General features: G+C 36.6%; 1 long non-coding RNA gene across 3 annotated transcripts in view; it reads left to right on the forward strand.

Annotated features, from left to right (window-relative positions):
- LOC107975919 (uncharacterized) overlaps positions 1–20,959 on the forward strand; it is a 149,985-nt gene that overhangs the window by 122,050 nt on the left and 6,976 nt on the right. The window contains exon 10 of one of the 3 annotated variants that reach the window (XR_001719456.4): positions 12,581–14,166. The exons of 1 other annotated variant lie outside the window; for it this stretch is intronic. This is a non-coding gene — a long non-coding RNA (uncharacterized LOC107975919). Of the gene's footprint in view, positions 1–12,580; positions 14,167–20,959 lie in introns of those variants that run through there. One more of the 3 variants, XR_010158937.1, reaches the window with a different exon arrangement.

Here is a 20,959-nt window from a genome sequence, read left to right on the forward strand (position 1 = left end):
GGTGTCCACCCTCATTTTGTAAAAGTCCATGTCATGTGTTAATTTAAATGGAGAAAATAAAATCCACTCTAGTCTATAGGGTTGTTATGAGGATTAAATGAGATAACATAGAGTATTTAGTAAGAATTTAAATGTCTGGGGCTGAATGTTTGCAGATTACAAGGTTAATCTTTTTGTTAGAGCAGGAAGAATCCAGTGAAAGTTTGATATTCCCACTAATGATTGGTTCAATTTTGAAGATTCTTCAAGGCCTCCCACATATACTAGAATTCTTCCAAATATACTTCTATGCCTTTAATGAAAGAACATTGCCACTTGATTCGAACACTCAGTTGAAGAGAGCTTACCATATGTGGTTAGAATCAGGCTTCAGAGCCAGATCACCCAGGGTGGACCCCTCCCTTTCCTACTTGGTGATCTCGGGTGAATTATTTTTACCTTATTTTACCTCTCTGCCTCACTTTCTCATTCCTAAAATAAGAATAATAGTACCTCCTTGAAAGGATTGTGAAAAAGATTAAATGAGTTAATATATGTCAAGGGCTTACAACAGAGGTTGGCTGTTAGCCAATGGTAGCTATCCTCTAGTGATAAGTTCAAAAACATCTCTTAAATCAACCAGCTTCTGGCAATTTATTTTTAACATAGTTCCAGTAACAACAAAGCTATATTTAACAGTTTTGCCCCACCACTGGTTACAAGCAGGCTTATAAAATCCTGTTTTCAAACCTTATTTTCTACACAGACGGAGTTTCACTCTTGTTGCCCAGGCTGGAGTGCAGTAGCACAATCTCAGCTCACTGCAACCTTCGCCTTCCAATTTCAAGCGATTGTCCTGCCTCAGCCTCCTGAGTAGCTGGGATTACAGGTGCCCACCACCACGCCCAGCTAATTTTTGTATTTTTAGTAGAGACGAGGTTTCACCAGGTTGGTCAGGCTGGTCTCAAACTCCTGACATCGTGATCTGCCCGCCTCAGTCTCCCAAAGTGCTAGGATTGCAGGAGTGAGCCACCGGGCCCAGCCTCCATTGCTTTTTAACTTCCTATTTAAAATAATTATTCCAGACAACTCTACGAATCTCAATGGATTGCTTACCGTGTCTGTGGAATTGTTATTTCTAGAACCCACCTTGATAACTAGTGTGCTTGGCTCACTGTAATCTACTTTGCTCTGACTTGCAGCAATTTCCAAATTCATATCTTTCTACCAATAATAAATATATTGCGATGCAGATGGCCTCACTGTTATATTGCTAGGAACGTTGGCTGAAAGATACCATTGAAATATAATAAAAGAAAGCAATGTAATCTTGATTTTTCCAAAAGTATACTTCACAATGTGTTGGCAATTTTTAAGGTCATTTCAAATAGAGTGGCATTTATAGCTGCCACATTTGACATTTAGTAATTTGCACCACAAAACCACAGGCTCATAAGCTTTCTGTTTCTCCTCTGTGAATTATTCTTTGAGATGCTTTATATAGATGATACAGTGAGAGTCACAGTATAACTAGTTCATTTTATAAAGGTTAATTTAAAATATATGTAAAGAATACTAAGAGCTCATAAATGATGAACACAGGCATTAAAAATCAATCGCTGATAGAACTTGGGCATAAAGTTAATGAAGCGGTTCATGTTTTCTAGTAACGTTTCATCTCTTGCATGGGATTTTCCATTAGAAACAGGGTTTGGGGGCCAATATGTCATCCATTTATCTTTTCTAGCAATGAATTTTCTTTCTCCAACTTATTCTCTTGTAATGATCTTGGAACAAGCTACCGTCACTTCATGTGTATAATATTAGAACACAGTTAACAAGTCAGTATAGAAGGCATTAGGATTCAAATAGTAAAAATGTGAAGGAAATAAAAGTGAATGTACCTGGAAATAAATGACTGGAAGGAAAACAACCAATGCCTTCCTTTTTTATAGTTTGGGCAAAGTTCTCATTTTGTGGAAAATAGGTAATGCACTCTTCATTTCTGAAGCATAAAAACGGATTGGCACTTTTCAAAAGCAATATGGTTGAAAGATAATTGCTGTGTAAAGAATTATAGCCAACATCAGTTTCTTCCTGGGAAGTCACTAAAAGAGAATTGATTAGCAGGTTTGATATACTTTAGCATAAATTAGATTTTATTTTCCACAAATCTTAGCTGGAAATGAATTTGCAAATTAAAATGTCTTCTAATATAATTACATTGTCTTCTATTATAAATCATTTGAGAAATGAAAACTATACTTTTAACAAGAAATGAATGCATGTTCTTAGCAGAATTAAACAGAGATCCAAGCAGGACCTGAAATGCATATGCAGTGTGGGCCACAATATGGGGAAAATATAGGATGTGTAACACCTCCATAAATTCCTGAATATGAGTAGCTGTGTACAGAACTATAGGCTAAGTTTAGTACATTTGTTTTGAAGACCTATTTTGTAACTTAATAAATCTCAGGGATTTTTTTAAGAAGGGTTTGTTGCAAAATGTCCATCTGTTTCTTCTGAATAATTAAGAACTCAGGATATATTTGAACATCATGACTAAACTTTATGCTATTAAATGCCTAACTGTCATAGTGGGATGTGTGTTGGAGTTGAGTTAGACCTGGTTTGAATCTTGCTTTTGTCACTTACTATCTGAGCAACTTTAGGCAATCCTTACCTCTAAATTGGGGATACACAATTTAGAGGTCCTGAAAGATCATCATGAGGGCTAAGAGATCTGATGGGTACAGAAGGCCTTGCTGGTGCTCTTTTGGTACCTAAAGTATCCAAGAATTGACCATTTAAAAATTTCTGTGCATGGGAACTTATTAAAAAGTTCTTAGGGCAAGGCAAATTGAATTAACTAAATCAGGTACATTCTTTTCTGTCATACTCCATGATATGGTTTGGATCTGTGTCCCCACCAAATCTCATTTCGAATTGTAATCCCCAGTGTTGGTGGTTGGGCCTATTGGGAGGTGATTGGCTCATTGGGGTGGCTTCTCATTAATGATTTAGCACCATCCCCTTGGTACTGTCCACATGATAGTGAGTGAGTCCTCATGAGATCTGGTTGTTTAAAAGTGTGTGGCGCCTCCCTCCTCTCGCTTTCCTCCTGCTGTGGCCGTGTGATGTGCCTGCTCCCACTTTGCCTTCCACCATAATTGTAAGTTTCCTGAGGTCTCCCCAGAAGCCAAGCAGATGCCAGCATCATGCTTCCTGTACAGCTTGCCAAACCATAAGCAAATTAAACCTCTTTTCTTTATAAATTACCCAGTCTTGGCTGGGTGCGGTGGCTCACGCCTATAACCCCAGCACTTTGGGAGGCCAAGGTGGGCGGATCACCTGAGGTCGGGAGTTCGAGACCAGCCTGGCCAACATGGAGAAACCCCATCTCTAATAAAAATACAAAATTAGCTGGGTGTGGTGGCACATGCCTGTAATCCCAGCTACTTGGGAGACTGAGGCAGGAGAATTGCTTGATCCTGGGAGGCGGAGGTTGCAGTGAGCTGAGATCGCGCCATTGCACTCCAGCCTGGGAAACAAGAGTGAAACTCTATCTCAAAAAAAAATAAAATAAAAAAATAAATAAATTACCCAGTCTCAGGTATTTCTTTATGGCAATGAGAGAAAGGACTAATATACTCCTATATATCATCCTCAAAAGTTTTGAAGTGGTAAATGTGGGTTTAAATCAACCTTCTTACTGTGCTATTTGTCCTGCCTATTCTGTTTTGTTTTCTCTCTCTTCTTGCCTTTTTATGAAGTGATTGATTTTTAAATTCTGTGTTTTCCTGTTAGTCTGAAAACTATGCAATTTTTTTACCCTAGAAGTGACAAATTAGTACCTTAACCCTCTAGTAGGAAAATATAACTAATATACTATTGTTGGACATATGATCTTTATTTTGATTCTCTCTATATTTTAAACTCCACAAAACTTTACTGTTATTATTTTACATAGTCAATGTTCTTTTAGATTTATCTACTAATTTATGGCTTTTAAAATATTCTTTCTTGCCTGCATAGCTGGTATTTTTCTTCTGCCCAACATGCCTATTTCCTTCCTGGAAGTCTGCTGGTAGCAAATTCTCTCAATTTTTGACTGACAATGTCTTTATTCATTTTCATTCCTGAAGGATATTTTTGCTGGGCATAGAATTCTATGTTAGTCATTATTTTCTTTTAGTATATTGGTTATATAATTGTTGTCCCTTGATTTTTTCATGCTGCTGCTAAACCAGAGCTGACAGGGTACATTTTGCCACTTTGAAGATAATCTGTTACTTTAAAAATCTATTTGCCAGCCTGGGCAACATGGAGAAAACCCATCTCTACAACAAATACAAAAATTAGTTGGGTGTAGTGGCTCATGCCTGTTGTCCCAGCTACCTGGTAGGCTGAGGCGAGAGTATCACTTGAGCCTGGGAGGTTGAGGCTGCAGTGAGCTGAGATCATGCCACTGCACTCCAGCCTGGGCAACAGAAAGAGACCGTGTCTCCAAAAACAAACAAACAAATAAATAATAAAAAAATCTATTTGCTTTAGATTTTTTTCCCCTGCAATTTCACTGTGAAATGTCTAGATACAGACTTAACAATTTTTTATCCTGATTAGGATCCATCACTAAAATTATTCCTTTTCACATGCTAGCTAAAGTTATAAGCTCATTCCTAGTTGGAAATGCCTTATATGCAAAATATTAGTTATAACCATAATTTTATACAATCCCAACACTGACTGCACTCAAAACAATTTCTGGACTTACAAAATAACATTGAATTCTTTATGAAATAACATTGAATTTCTTTATTCTCTGTTCTGAATAACTAAATGTTAACATGACATTTATTACCTTCTTTAGTCTTCCATTTTTATAAATGTGAGGTTAAAAATGAAGGGTAAATGACTGCCCAAGGATGCAAGGAAACCATTTAAATGGTTTTGATGACTTCTTTCTTTGGCTATCCAAAGCTAGTTGGGCTTGAGAATGGGTTTCACAATCTGTTATAGCAAGTATGACCAATTAAAGAGCAGGCAAGTATGATACAGGATTAAGTGAATATGTGTACTACACAGGATTCCTGTTTGGGATTCTAGGCAACGATTTGCATAAGCCAGATAAAAATAATTGAGAGAGAACTACAGGTGTTCAGGAAATACTCACAGGCAGTCACAGATTTTGATGAAGTTCTATAACGGGAAGACTTTCATCGTATCCAGGGCAAAGTTGTCAAAACCAGCCTATGGTAGGAATGTCTAATTTTGAAGTGTCAGAATAAGCTAAGCTGTATGTCCACAGTAAATGGTCACAGTCAGGCAAGATACTTCAGTGACTGTATCCAAGGATGAAAATCACTTTCTAGAGTCAGAGTAGACACTCAGTTGAAACATCATCCTCTGACAATAAGTAGAGAGAATGGTTTCATGTGAGGAAAGTTCTGAGTTCATTCTCTTTTGGAGGTTTTATCCTCTGTGACTCTATAATGCTCCACAAGGGGGACACCAGGGTCCCTGGATTTGAAAAATGGCTTCAGGTTTTTTATGCAATCATGTGCAGCATAACAACATTTTGGTCAAGGGTGGAGCACATCAATGATGGTGGCTACATCATATAGCTTAGGTGTTTAGCAGGCAATACCATCTAGATTTATGTAAGCACACTCTGATATTCACACAACAAGGAAATCACCTAACGATGCATTTCTCAGAATGTATCCCCATTGTTAAGCAATACATGACTATATATTGATACTTAGCAAAATCTTATGATTTGGTTGTTATCCTAAATATGCCTTTAAACATAAACAGACACATCTCAAAAGAAGACATACACACAGCTGAAAACCATATGAAAAAAATGCTCAACATTATTCATCATTAGAGAAATGCCAATCAAAGCTCAATGAAATACCATCTCACACCAGTCAGAATGGCTATTATTAAAAAGTCAAAAAGTAACAGATGTGGGCAAGGTTGTGGATAGAAGAGAACACTTACACACTGTTGGTAGGCATGTAAATTAGTTCAGCCACTGCAAAGTAGTTTGGAGATTTCTCAAAGAACTGAAAACAGAACTATCATTTGACCCAGCAATCCCACTACTGGGTATATAACCAAAGGAATATAAATTGTTCTACCATAAAGACACATGCATGTGTATGCTCATCACAGCACTTCTCATTCACAAGAGCAAAGACATGGAGCTTAACTAGACGCCCATCAACGGTGGACTGGATAAAGAAAATGTGGTACATGTATACTACACAATATTACATGGCCATAAAAAATAATAAAATCATGTCCTTTGCAGCAACATGGATGAGGCTGGAGACTATTACCCTAAGTGAATTAATACAGGAACAGAAAACCAAATATTGTTCTTACTTATAAGAAGTGTGAGCTAAACGCTGAGTATACATGGACACAAAGAAAGGAACAACAGATACTGGGACCTACTTGAGGGTAGAGGGTGGGAGGAAGATGAGGATTGAAACACTACCTATTGGGTACTATGCTCACTACCTGGATGACGAAATCATTTATATACCAAACCTCACTACACACAACTTACTCATGTAACAAATCTGCACAGGTACCCTCTGAACATAAAAGTCGGAAGGAGAAAAAAAACATTTTAACATTAAGTAGATATTCAAAAAGTCAAAAAAATTGTTTAAAGAATAAAACAAGATAAGTATAAATCTTATAAAATTTATAATTATCATCTGAAAGAAAACTGTCACACCTATTAAAAATACTGTATCTGCCTTGACAATTGTTCAAAATCAAAAAATATTGAGTTGATTAGCAAATTTATCTTGCATCAGTATTTTTAAGGCATTTGAAAGTTCTGAAAAACTTTTTTTTTCAAAGAAGGCTGTCATCTGATGGAAAATTTTTCATACACAATTATTTTCATTCCGCTAGCATTATTTTTGGTGAGACTATTTGAAAACATCAATCAAACCAGTGTCTTTTGATGTTAGGTATTTTGAAAGATTAAAAAAAGTAAAAAGACAACAGTAAAATATGCCTTTACATTAACTGACAAACTTTTTTCAGATATTATTTAACTTGTACATATAGTAAAAAAAATGAATTTCTATATTCTACATACTGGCATGAGAATAATCCTGCATCAGTGCTAGATTTACTTACTTGCTTAAAGTACCAGCAAATCAGGGATACTTTAAAACCCAATTATTTTGAAGAACTTTGACATCATTTGAAAATATTTTTAAGTTTCCCTTGTGATTCTTTGGCCCAAAGAAAATCCCATGGGTCAAAAAAAGTCTTCGATCTGAAGAAATATTCTACTTTTATTGGAAGTATGTTATTATAAAACACTTGTGGATTTATCTAGATATCTTTTCATTACTGATTTTTAATTTATTTCTGTTGTGGTCAGAAAATAATATTTTGTTTGGTTGCAGTCACTTGGAATTTAATAATACTTGTTGGTTGGCCCAGCATATCCTCTTTCTTGGTGAATATTCTGGGTGACTTTGAAACAAATGTATAGTCTGCAATTGTTGAGTGTAATATTGTGAAGGTATCATTTAGGTCAGGTTGGTTGATAGCATTGTTCAAGTAGTCTATTATCTTACTGATTTGCATCTAGTTGCTCTAGCAATACTGAAAGAGCAGTGTTTAAATTGTCAAATATGATAATGGGATTTTCTATGTTTTTCCTTTATGTCTATTTATTCTCGGTGTATTTTGAAGTTCTGTTATCAGGTACTTGCACATTTAGGTCCCTTTGACAGAGATAGTTCATGATGATAAAAGGATCTAGCTATCTCTGGTAATGTTGTCTTCAAATCTACCTTGTCTGATATTAGTATAGCCCCATCAGCTAAAAATTAATAAAAAAATTTTTTTTAGAGACAGGTTCTCCTGTTACCCACGCTGGAATGCAGTAGCATGACCATAGCTCACTGCAATCTCAAACTCCTTAGCACAAGTGATCCTCCCACCTCAGCCTCCCAAGTAGCTGAGCTACCGTGCCTGGTAGCTATTTCATTTTTAATATTTGCATGGAATATCTTTTTGAATCCTTTTCTTTAAAACTACCCATATCTTTGTATTTAAAATGTATTTCTTTTAAACAACATATTATTGGATTTTGGTTTTTATCTAGTCAAGTGGTTCTCAACCAGGGGTGATTTCTTCACCCCCACCATGGGGCATGATATGGTTTGGCTGTGTCCCCAACCACATCTCATCTTGAATTCCTATGTGTTGTGGGAGGGACCCTGTGGGAGGTAACTGAATCATGGGGGCAGCTCTTTTCCATGCTGTTCTTGTGATAGCGTGTAAGTCTCACAAGATCTGACGGTATCATAAGGGGGAGTTACCTTGTTGGCAATATCTAGAAATAATTTTAGTTATCACAAGTGAAGGGGAGGAGAGTAGTACTACTGGTATCTAGTGGGTAGAGGTCAGGGATACTGTTAAACATTTTGCAATGCACAAAACAGCCTCTACATCAAAGAATTATCTGTTCCAATATGTCAACAGTGCTGAGAAACTCGTTTGATAATCTGATTTTTAATTAAAGCCATTAGCCTAATTTCATTTAATAGTTATCAATGTGATTAAATGTAAACCTAGCATTTGCTATTTGTTTTCTGTTCATCCTATCAGTTCTTTGTTCCTTTGTTGTTTTTTTCTTGCCTTCTATTGGATCAAACCAGTATTTCTTTAGTATTGTTTTCTTCTCTTCTTTTATGCCTCTTCACTTACTGTTTTAATATAAATATTCTGTTCTTCAAAGTTTTCATTTATATATTTATTTATCAGTATAGGCACATTATTTCCTATATTACTCAATGGGCTATAGTCCATTACTGTAATTATTTGTTTTGATACTCAATTTCCCCATCTCTGGCCACTGGGAGTTGTTTCAAACTAACTTCTGTGTTTTTTTGATTTGTTTCTTATCATTCTTTGAACACTTTTTCCTTTCTAGGACTAACATATTCCAACCTCACCTTGTATTTCTGCTGCCTCAGCAAAAGTATTCAGATGTAATCAGTTATTTCTCCAAGGAGCCCTTATTCCTTTCAGTGGAGAATAATATTCAGAAGCTAAGATCTGAGATATAGGTATGTTCATTGCTATTGGGGACTGGTAGTCTCAGGCCCTTTTAGTAGACAGATCTATCAAATATATGTGAAAAAATACACACACACATGGTTACACATATTTATATCAACATCCATTTCTATATACTACCTGATACTTTATCTTTCAATCCAACACCTTAGGGATCATTCTAGTTTTCTCCATTTCCATATTTGCAATTTCTTTCTTCAACAGAAGAACCTACTCCCCATGATCTTATTTGTAAGTCCGCCTTTATGTAGACAATCTCTCATCATCATCCCACCTCTATGGCTGGTGTGGATGCCCTCCTCAGCCCATGTCAGACCATCCTTTTTGTGGACTCCTTCTACGGGCTCTGATATCCTATGCCAGATACCCTTCCTCCCCTAACACACAATGAGTGACATCCAGTAATTTATTTTAAAATTTAAGATACATTTATCAGTCCTAAAACTTCCATTTGGTTCTGAAATGTCCTATCTAGCCTCATGGAGCACAACTCCAGAGAGGCCTCAGAGATTGCTGGTAAACTGAGGAAGAAGTTAAGAAGTGGGGCTATTTGTGCAATTAATAATTGAAGATCTTTCTATCGACCAAATGCCCTTCTCCCCTATGCTCATGTGCTTATAGCCAGGTGTTTTACTCTCCAGGCAAAAAACTCAAACAGTTCTCTAAAGGGCATGTAGGTATTTATACTTGAGAGTAAAGCCTGCCTTTTTCTGGCATGTGGAAAATCCCCATAATATAAAAGCTGGCTTCCCACCCTTTCACTTAAATATGAAGCCCTCTGGTTGACAGTTTCCACTATGGATAAAGAGATTTAAATCAGCCTTTTTAGCATTCACTTAGGCAGCACATATACCAGCCTTTTTATTACTCCCTCCTTAAACATGAATAGGTAGCCAAAGATCTTCAGCTATTTTAGAAAAGCCTGGAATTTAAAAGAGAAACTGAGGGAAACTAACATGAATGTCAACAAATGCCAAAGGAAGCAAAGGAAATTCAGAAATCCAAAGAGAACTTTAAAAACTCTCTCCTAATGCTATCCCTCCCCTATCTCCCCACCCACCGACAGGCCTCAGTGTGTGATGTTCCCCTCCCTGTGTCCCTGTGTTCTCATTGTTCAACTCCCACTTATGAGTGAAAACATACCTAATATAGATGATGGGTTGATGGGTGCAGCAAACCACCATGGCACATGTATACCTATTTAACAAACCTGCACTTTCTGCACATGTATCCCAGAACTTAAAGTATAATTTAAAAAAAAAAGGAAGTTCAAGGTCTTCTTTACTGTCTTCTAAATCTCTAACTTCTTACCATTAATCTGAATTTATGTGTCATTTCCATGTATATTTTTATAAAATATAACATTACTCTCTCTTAAAATATTACTTTCATTATATATGTATCCAAAATCAATATATAGCATTGCTTTCCAAGTTTTAAAATTTTATATAAATGGTATCATGCTTAATGTATTTCCAACTTTAAAAAAACAGTATGTATGTTTTTGAGATTTATCTGTATCAGTCAGTAGAGCTCTAAATTTTTCATTTAAATGGATGTATAAATATGTTTATCCATTTTCCTGTAAACATTTATTTTGCTTAAGAAAACTTTTTTTGCTATTAAAAATGCTACAATATTCTTTAAAAAATCTCTAATTAGCATTTCGACAAATCTAAAAGATGCTAAATCCATATCATGAAAAAGGAATTATGAAGAATGAGAGTTCTTGGAAATTAAATGTATGATTGCTGGAGAAAAAAAAAAATCTCAGAAGTATTGGAAGGCAAACCCAAGAAAATCTTCCAAAATGCAGAACAGCAGCAAAACAAAAAAAAAAGAAAAAAAAAATTAAGTCCTACATCCCAGTAGTAGGATATTAATAAAGTGAGCACACAGAAAATAGAGAAAAGAGAAAATAATGGAAGATAATTCTCAGAGCTCTAGGAAGATACACATCTTCAAATGAAAAGGGCTTGCTATGGAATGCTAAGAATGATTACAATATATGCCCATGCCCCAGACCGTTATAATTTCAGAACCAAGGTAAAGAGAAGATATTTTAAGAGGATATCACAAAAGCTTCTGTAGAGAAAAAAAGACTAGAATATTGACCACCGGTAAAATGGAGCAATAAGGGGCAATGCCTGTAAGTGTCTATGGACTAGAATTACCTATCCAGTCATACCAGCAAGGACAGAGAACAGAATAATAACTCTGTGGGACAAACATGGTATAAGAACATTTACGTTCCATGCATCATTTCTTTAGAACTTGCTTCGTAAAGTGTTCCAATCAAAATGTACAAATGAAAGAGAAAGATGTGGGGTCCAGGAAATATTAGATCCAACATAGGAAAATAATCAAGGGAAGTCCTAGGATGGCAGCCTTGCAGAAGCTCTAGAGAATAAGTGGTACTGACTAGAAGAGGCAGAGTGGGATCCAAGAGAAGGAATTTGGGGAAAACAAGATTCCATGCATTATATAATTTAATGGGGATTCAGGAAGAATATAAGAAAAATTAGGACTTCAGGTGGGATGAGGTAGACAATCAGAAACTTCAGGTGAAAAAGGTTACACAAAAGAGGAAATGTAGTCACAGCACATTTGGCTATGCTATGAACAATATAATGAAGTCATACTAATGGAATTGTTAGTTCTTAGAATCAATCATTAAATACAGCAGGAGATTTGACTGTGGTTAGTTTACCAAAGAGACTAAAGTCACAAGTTGGTGGTAGTAGGGGAAGTAAAAGGTGAGGAAAGACCAGAAGTACTAATTCCCTCATGACAAAAGGAGGGGAGTCAAGAGATAGTGTCCACAACTGAGGAAATAAGAAATAGAGTTTTGAGCATATTAAAATGATGAAATAATTTTATAGAACCATTTGGAAGGATGAGTAAACTGTATAAGTGAAATAAGCCCTCATCTATCATAGTGGGCCATTAATAATATCTAAAGTTGACAAATTTAGAAAAAGCATTATAAATTATAAAATAACACATTATTTACAGACATGGAGTTGATTACCATAAGAAATAATATTGGTTTCCTCTTGGGAGTGGGACTTGGGTCAGAAATGTTGGAATAGGGAACTGTTACATTTCATTATGATTCCTTCAGTATGATTTGATTCCCTTGATGTATTTAACTTTATTCTTAAGGGTATAAGATTAAACAAATTTATAGTCAAAATTTCAGAAAATAGGGGAAAAAACTCAAAACACTTGGACTATAGATTACTGACATTTTACTTATGATTGTATTAAACTTATTTTACTACCCTGTTAAGAACTGAGATATTTACAATATTTATTCATTCCCTAAACAAATGCTGTCTCTGTATTTAGTAATCTTCTCTATATTTTAGTGCAGTTATGCTTTTCTTATAGGACCCAAATATTTCTGATTAATCTTACATTCTCTATTTCTGTTGGTAGAAGAATCTTTTTCCCATTATATTTCAAACAGTTATTGCTGGTGAAAAGGATGTTTAAGCAGAGTGAGAGACTCTCAGCAAAAAAAGGTAACTGAAAGAGTGGTAAGTCAGACAAAGAAGAAAAATGCCAAAGAAGAGGGTCAAGAACAACTCATATGACTCCGAAATCCCTTACCCACATTGGAGTTATAAAAAGTTCAGGAGCTGGAGACGAAAGGCAGGTTCATAAAGAGGATTCCTTGGAGAGAGTTGTTATAATGCTGTGAGTACCCCCACTGGGAGGGGGTAATGGGGTGACTACCCCTCCCCTCAAATCCTAGTGGAAAGGGATTTAATTGGGCCCTCAGAGAGATTGGTACATGGCCCTGCAGTTGGCAGGCCCAGTGCACTGGTGTTGATTCTTGTCTGTGAAACCAGAAGGACCACAGCATTGGCCAGGCGCTGAGAAATGAGTTCAAGAGGCAGCTGTGGATCTGCATGGGTGCCCAGACTTGCAAGGGCAAAAGTTGTGAGAGGGTTTCCCACAGACCACAGAGAGCCATGAATAGAGTGCCAGTATATGGCCATGGGAGGTCCTGCCCATGAGGGCCACCTGGAACAGCAAACCGACCTCAGTACAGAGAAGCTAGGGTATCAAATGAATGCCTAAAAGCCATGGAAAGAGTAAGGTAAAGAAGCAACTGCATACAGGTGGGAGATCCCCAGTATCAGCAGTATCAGTGCAGGATGCCACTGTAAACATCAGAAGATGCAGTCTGCCGGAGCCGGGTTACCATGGCCCTAGTGAAGTTCAAACTCTTCTGCCTTCCTTATGCCTCTTTCCTCCCCTCCACCTCTCTTCCATCCCTTGAGGGGTCAAAGACTGCAAGCTGAAGAAGAAAGAGAAGAAATGAAGCAGCTATCCCTATTTCCTTCCCCAGCTAGAGGAGTTAAGAGTAGTTGTAATTTTGACGAGGTTGGAATCTTTGCCCTTTACATGGAAATGGTCATTCTCATTACTACGGTGAGACTGTATCTTCAAAACATAACCTGGAAAAAAAAAAAAAAAAAGAAAGTTTGAATTTTCAGTCAACCTGCCAGAACAACCATACCTACCAAATTTAAAGGAACAGTGGGAAACACAGTTACTTTATAACTACACTTTGTAAGTCCTGATTATTCATCAGACCAGTTGCACTACTCTACTTCAGGAAACAAAAATGCACAGCTTTTCTCCCTTGCTCTTGTGACTTCTCTGTACCCTTTGCCATCTCGAAATCCCTATTGCTTTCATCTGGTTTTTGTCCCGTCGTCCCAAGGCTGAATTATTTCATTCTGCCTAACTCCTAAGTGATATTCAATTTAACAGCTTGCTTGGTTTTCATTTATTTCTCTCTCCAAGGGGCTGTCTTGGCTCTTTGCTCCTTTGGGTTCCACACACCTGACCAGCTAAGCTCCTGGGACACCATATCTCAATGTCAGACCCCTCTCACTGTCCAGGAGTAAGGGAAGGGAGTAATTACCTAACCCTAACAAGAGGATTGTTCTTCCAAAGAACAAAGCCAGGTTAACAACATTCAATTGTAAATGATACATTGGAATTGTGCCTTTTCTACCACACTGGATTAAATAAACTTGTCAAAAAAAAAAAAAAAAAAAGGTTAGGTTATTACTCTTTTTTTTTTTTTTTGGACTGTGACAGTAGTTTAGTCCCTTGGAGTTTTTAGCTTTTCTCCAATTCTGACACTATGACCAAATCAGACATCTTGATGTATTTCAGGGTTTTACTGCTGAGCTTTACCCTCTATTTGTGATCAATAGGTCAGCCAAGACCCTCACTCCACATCCCATCCTTGGCTGCACCTACAGCTTTAGTAGTCACTTCTAAACCTAAGTATGGTGGACCCTTGAGTGCAGCAGACTGCCAGAATCTCATCCTTTGACTGAAAAGTGACTTCCAAGGTAGCTGTTTCAGCCCATATCTTTCAGAGCTGAGATCTGAGCTCTGGTCTGGTGTAAACAAAACATTTTACTCTTCTGAAGCTACTGAGCCTGCCTCTCCAAATGTAACAGGAAGCCTGGTACCCTGCAAAGCATTCTCTTTCAGAAATTCTAGATATCTTAGGCATCAAATTCAAGGGGGCAACAGAACACAAAGCATTTCCAGTCTGAAGTCTGGCAGAAGATGCAAACAGGTGTCTCAAAAAAAACCAAAAATTTCCTGAGCATCTAGGGCTGAGTTTTGGGTCTGGTGGCTCTGCTGGGAAAGAGCTGGCTGATGACCCCATGAAGGGGATGGTAGGAGTAGGTCATGGTTCCCTTCACTGTGGAGTTTAGGTCATTTCTCTGGACTTTGTGTGGAATAACCAAGGCCTGAGGATGGAGTTCTTCAAAGGTTCAGCGGGTGGGAGTGGTGCCCCTTGACTGTGAAACTGTGTCATTCGTAATGAAGCAGAACTATCTATTCTACCAGTTACTGGATAACAAAGAATGAGAAGAGTCCTGCATATTAACTAGCATAGCTACAGAATCCCTACTCTTTCTGAATTGATAAGCCTCACTTTGAGGACAGAAGGCCATGTGGGGACTGCTCTTACTGTTTCACAGATGTTGGCCATGCAGCTCCGCTTACAACTCTGCTGAAACAGCACTACCTGCAATGGGCCAAAAAAAGAAAAATCACAAAACAAAATGGTGCATGGTTTGCAAAGGGGCTGCTTACTTCACCCCTGGACTTCATAGCTCCGATCCTATTTTGCAGCATTGCCTGGGTAATAAGCGTTTTCCTATGTTTTGGCAAAACTAGAGTGGCAAGCAAGTTCCTGCCTTTGGATTAAAGAGATACTTAGTGATGCCACATAGTTATGTGGCCCAAGCCTTGTACTCTAGACCTACCTCCCCACCAGCTGTAAGGCTCTCCCCTCTACCTGCCATGATCCTCCCATCTCCAACATGTTGTGGTGGGGATCAATCACATAAAAAGTCAGTTAAGCTGTTATATTCATTAGTCACTGTCCATGATTCTCTACTCTCGAGTATCTCTCCTGAATGCAAACCTGTGATTCATAAATAACATGGGAAAACATTTTTCATGCCAGATTTATGCCACCAGCACGATCTATTCTCCCTGCTGAGCCTTGCTTCACTTGTGACTAACATATTTTGAGACCAGCATGTATTTTGAACCCATGTAGAACTGGTTTTAAAAAAACACATAACATTTTCAGAGATTTACAAACAGTTCTAAATGACAGGAAGGTGATTGAGATGAGGAACAGCTAGAGATTTTGGAAACAGGCTAATCACAAGGCAACGAAATCAGTATACAGAAGTACTTACCACAGTGTTAGAACCTAGCGAACAATAAGTAAAAGCCATTGTCATTTTTATTAAGTTGTTTCATGAGGAAGGAAAGAGACGAATCCAAAGGGTAGGAGTTGTAAAGAATACCTCTTCTAATTAGGTAGGAGAGAAATAGGAGAGAACGTGTATCAATACACATGGATGTAGATTACAAATTTAAATCTGTATCCTGTATTTTCCTTACCAGTACCCAAGTGTGTAGAACAAATTATGTATAAGGACTCTGAAGGCAGGCCTGATATGCTAACACAAGGAATGTATCCTTTATGGTGAAAGTTATATGGAGTATAGACAGATTGATTTGGCAAAAATATGGAAGTTATATTGGAGCAAAATGAGACTTGAGACAGGAGAATAAAAACAGTTAACAAGCTATAACAATAACTAGTGGAAAGAATGGTGAAGGCCTTCATAGGGTAAAGGGAGTAGGAATGGAGATGAGGGGATGGTTATATAAAATACTAGGTAGGAGGTGGAATTAGTAGGACTTGGAGACTAATGGGATGTGGGTAACGAGGAAGAGGGAGAGTCAAGGATAAAGCCCAAATTTTCGTTTGGGTAGTAAAGCATGAATGGTACCATCCACATGTACATGAATAGAGGGAACTAAGCAATTTGGTTGAGGCTCTACTGATTTGAATTTAAGTTTGAGGAACCTATGAAATGAGATGTTTAGGACATGACTGAATACATGTACCTGGAGTGCCAGAGATGTCTAGGTTGGAGATAGATGTTTGAGAGTAATCAGTGGAATGTGTTATAGCTGAAATCCCAGGTGTGAATGAGATTACTGAAAGCAGGTGACGGAATGAGCACAGAAGGAATACGAGAAAACCCAAAATACAGTGTAGAGAAAGAAGAGCTGGCAAAACACACTTAGGAATGTCCAGAAAAACAGCAGAAAAATCAAGAATAGTATTTACAGAAGCCAAAAAAAAAAAAAAAAAAAAAGGAAATAAAGGAAGTAGTTAATAAATGCTCTAGAGATCAGATATCTCTTTATTTGGCAATATGGAGGTCACTGGTGATTTACTAAGAACACTGTCAGTGGAGTGCCGAGGGGAACCAGATTGCTATGGATACAAGATAAAATGGAAGCTGAGAAATTGGAGACTGAGTACAGAACACTCATTTTCAAATAACCTCACTGTAAGCAAAAAATAAAGATCTGATGTAAAATTGTGGGAGGATTTCTTTACTACTAAAAGGCCTTGAGAATGTTCATACTGTATTCTGAGGGAAAAGTGCCAGTAGAGACACTGAAGATACCAAATTGATAGGATTACAAAGCAGTTTTTTTTTTTTTTTAAGGAGTTTGGGGTTAGAGCTGAGTTTGATACCCAATTTCTTAGACATAGCTTTGTCATTTTGGTAAAGTTATGCCTCAGTTTCCTCATTCATAAAAGTATATCTACCATAAAAGGTGGGTGGGAAGATTCAACGAAATCAGTACAGAGAAGTACTTACCACAGTGCTAGAACCTAGCGAACAATAAGTAATAGCCATTGTCATTTTTATTAAGTTGTTTCATGAGGAAGGGAAGAGAGGAATCCAAAGGTTAGGTGTTGTAAAGAGTAACTCTTCTAATTAGGTAGGAGAGAAATAGGAGAGAACGTGTATCAATACACATGGATGTGGATTACAAATTAAAATCCGTATCCTGTATTTTCTTACCAATACCCAAGTGTGTAGAACAAATTATGTATAAGGACTCTGAAGAATCTAGAAATACGTTATAAAATCCCATTAAAATGGCATCTATCTGAAATTCTATGTATAAACAAAATGATTTGTTTAGTGAAAATTAATTGTGCTATTTGTACTCCAAGTCAAAAGACAAAGTTTTGTTTTTTTGTTTTTTTTTAAAAACAAACTTGTTTATAGTGTCATTAACATGCAATATTGGGTCCAAAGTGTTTGGGCGTGAGGAGGATGAATCAAATTACCCATAGCAAGATTAAAATTGCTTTGAGGAAGTCTATAGTTTATATTAAAAATTAATGCAAATTTTGTTCATCAATACATTGGTATGTGTTTTAATATAAAAATATTTTTGAACTTAGAAAAGTTTACTTGGCATTGAGTGAACACTGCTTGTCTAGGAAGCTATGTCATACTCATTTGTCCCTTGCACATTGCTAAAAATCTTTGAGATAAATCAATGTCTTTTAGGCTGGACCAAATAAAAACAAAAGCTTACTAAAATTGTCTACTTCTAACTATTTTAAGTTCAAACTTATAAAATATTATGAGGTCATCATACAAGATGACTGGTCAACTTCATTTTTAAAATCAAAATGGCTTTTAGGTATTGAATATTTCAAAGCAAAAAACCTTACAGGTAGCCCACAGTTTTCAATTTTCAGTCAACTTTGGTCTAAGTAATAATAACAATATTTCCTAATAAACATAAATGTAAATTATCAACAGAATGGTTTCTCAAAACAATTACTGCTTAAACTTCATCGTTTTATATTGTTTCTATGTGTTATAATTAGTGAATAGGTAAGACAATATAAAAAAGGAGATACTTGTAGTTTCCCTAGCTTGTCCTTAACCTGCTTATGCTTATAGGCCTATTTTACTGACCTTCCAATTTAGTTGTCACTGATATGCATAGTCAAATTCCTTCTTTGTTCATCAGTCAGTCAGACTTTTAATAATTTCCATTTCTGATAAATTTCCAATCTGTCTAGATATAATAGTGAGGAAATGAATGATTCAATCTTAATGATATTAGAGTCATGATGGAAATGGACTCAACCCACAAAAAGCCATTTTTTGGCAACATCAGCTATGTTTTCATTCAAACCAGTTCTGAAACCGTTTTTCCTTCCCTAAACACTTACTACTCTTAACTACAAATTTGAGATTTGCTTTCTTTTTATGGATTCTGTAAGTAAGTTTTTACTAAATTACTTGCTTAATGAAGATCTTGAAATAATATCCATTTAAGTAAAACTAAAGAAAATGTAGTAATTTACAATCAAGTTATTCCAATTTCTCCTTAGGATTCTAGATTTATTCACTCAGTCCAAAATATTTATTAAATGCTTCTCATTATGGACAAGGCATTCTTCTCGGTAACTGTGTACCAGAAATACCAACATGTGTAAGCCTCTGCCTAAAAAGAGGTGACAGTCTAATAGTTTCCAGTACAGGAGACATTCAAAAGTACTGACAGATCTAACTCCTTTGAGCATTTACTGTCAAATATATCTAATCACATTCTTAAAATTAAATCATTTTCTTCTGGCATACATTATATTAACTATCATCACTTGTGGGAAAGTAATGTAGAATATTACTTTAAAAGAGACTAAGCTATAAATCTGAATACATATAAAAAAGCAGTACCCAAGAGTAAATATGTTTGAGCCCAAAATTACAAAATATCCAGTTACAAATAGATTCTAATAAAGATTTTACTCAAAACAAAAATCTACCCACTAATGCATTAAATATAAGTGCATTTTAATTAAGACTTTAATTTTTTTAAAGCATAACTGGTCATAAGAATAATCCTCTGAAATGCATCTTTTCCAAAGAATTTTGAATTTATTAAGAGCAAGACAGAATTCTATGGAAATATAACCCCAAGTTTCCCAGGGAAGAGTTTAGATCAGAGCAAACTAAAAATTTTTGAATAAAATGATGGCATAACTGAAAAGTCACGGGGAGAGAAAGAACTTGGCTCCTTATTTATTTTGCAACAGTGTGTATGCTATTTGCACATGTACCCTAAAACTTAAAGTATAATAATAATAAAATTAAAATAAATAAATAAATAATGGTAAAAAAAAAAAGAAAAGAAAATTCATACTGTTTTTTTTTTAATTCTATTAAAAAAAAGATGTTTTTAGGGCTAGTGGTTTTGTGGTTTTAGCAAGGTATCACATGAGGAAACAAATACTAAACAAAGTTATGTTGAAAAAAATCTCCATGTTACCTCTTTTTAGTAGAATGGTAAAGTTTTGCCCTAAAATAATTCCTTTCACTCCAAGCAACTCTTTCTTAAACATTACAGCCATAGACAAATTAGTCTCATTGTCAGATCTATTTTTTAATCTTTAGGTGAAAGTAACCAATCACTTTATTCTTCTTGTAATATTTCTTTTCTACACCCTTATTTTTTTTTGTTTCCTTTTTTTTTTTTGAGATGGAGTCTCTCTCTGTTGCCAGGCTGGAGTGCAGTGGCGCAATCTCGGCTCACTGCAACCTCTGCCTCCCCGGTTCAAGAGATTCTCCTGCCTCAGCCTCCCAAGTAGATGGGACTACAGGTGTGCATCACCATGCCCAGCTGATTTTTTTATTTTTAGTAGAGATGGGGTTTCACCATGTTGGCCAGATGGTCTCCATCTCTTGACCTTGTGATCCACCTGCCTCGGCCTCCCAAAGTGCTGGGATTACAGGCATGAGCCACCATGCCTGGCTAAACATGTACTTTTTTTTTTTTTTTGAGACAGAGTCCTGCTCTGTCGCCCAGGCTGGAGTGCAGTGGCACAATCTCAGCTCACTGCAACCTCTGCCTCCTGGGTTCAAGCGATTCTTGTGCCTTAGCCTCCCAAGTAGCTGGGATTACAGGCACCTGCCACCATGCCCGGCTAATAATTTTTTTTGTATTTTTAGTAGCGATGAGGTTTCCCCATGTTGGCCAGGCTGGTCTCAAACTCCTGGCCTCAAGTGATCCACCCACCTAGGCCTCCCAAAGTGCTGGGATTAGAGGCGTGAGCCACTGCGCCCGGCCTAGTTATTGTTTTTAAAATGTTAGCTTTGTGATACCGTCCCAAAAAGTCATTTATTGTTTTTTGTTTGTTTGGGTAGGAGAATTCATCAAAGTGGATATTCTATAAATTTTTGGTTAACAAATTGGCTCAAGTCACATTCTTGGCCCAAAGACCATTTTTGGTTTTACTTTCACAGAAAATACATATGAAAAAGTTAGGTTTGTGGCTGTCAAACTGTCAGCTGTTTTTAAAATGTAATTTTTAGTACCACCTTAATACTACCTTATAAAGAATGCAGAATATACTTTTGTATTTGGCTTTCTTAAAGTGAAGAGATAATGC

The sequence above is a fragment of the Pan troglodytes genome, chromosome 6 (assembly GCF_028858775.2).
Source record: "Pan troglodytes isolate AG18354 chromosome 6, NHGRI_mPanTro3-v2.0_pri, whole genome shotgun sequence".
In the NCBI taxonomy this organism is placed as follows: Eukaryota; Metazoa; Chordata; class Mammalia; order Primates; family Hominidae; genus Pan; species Pan troglodytes.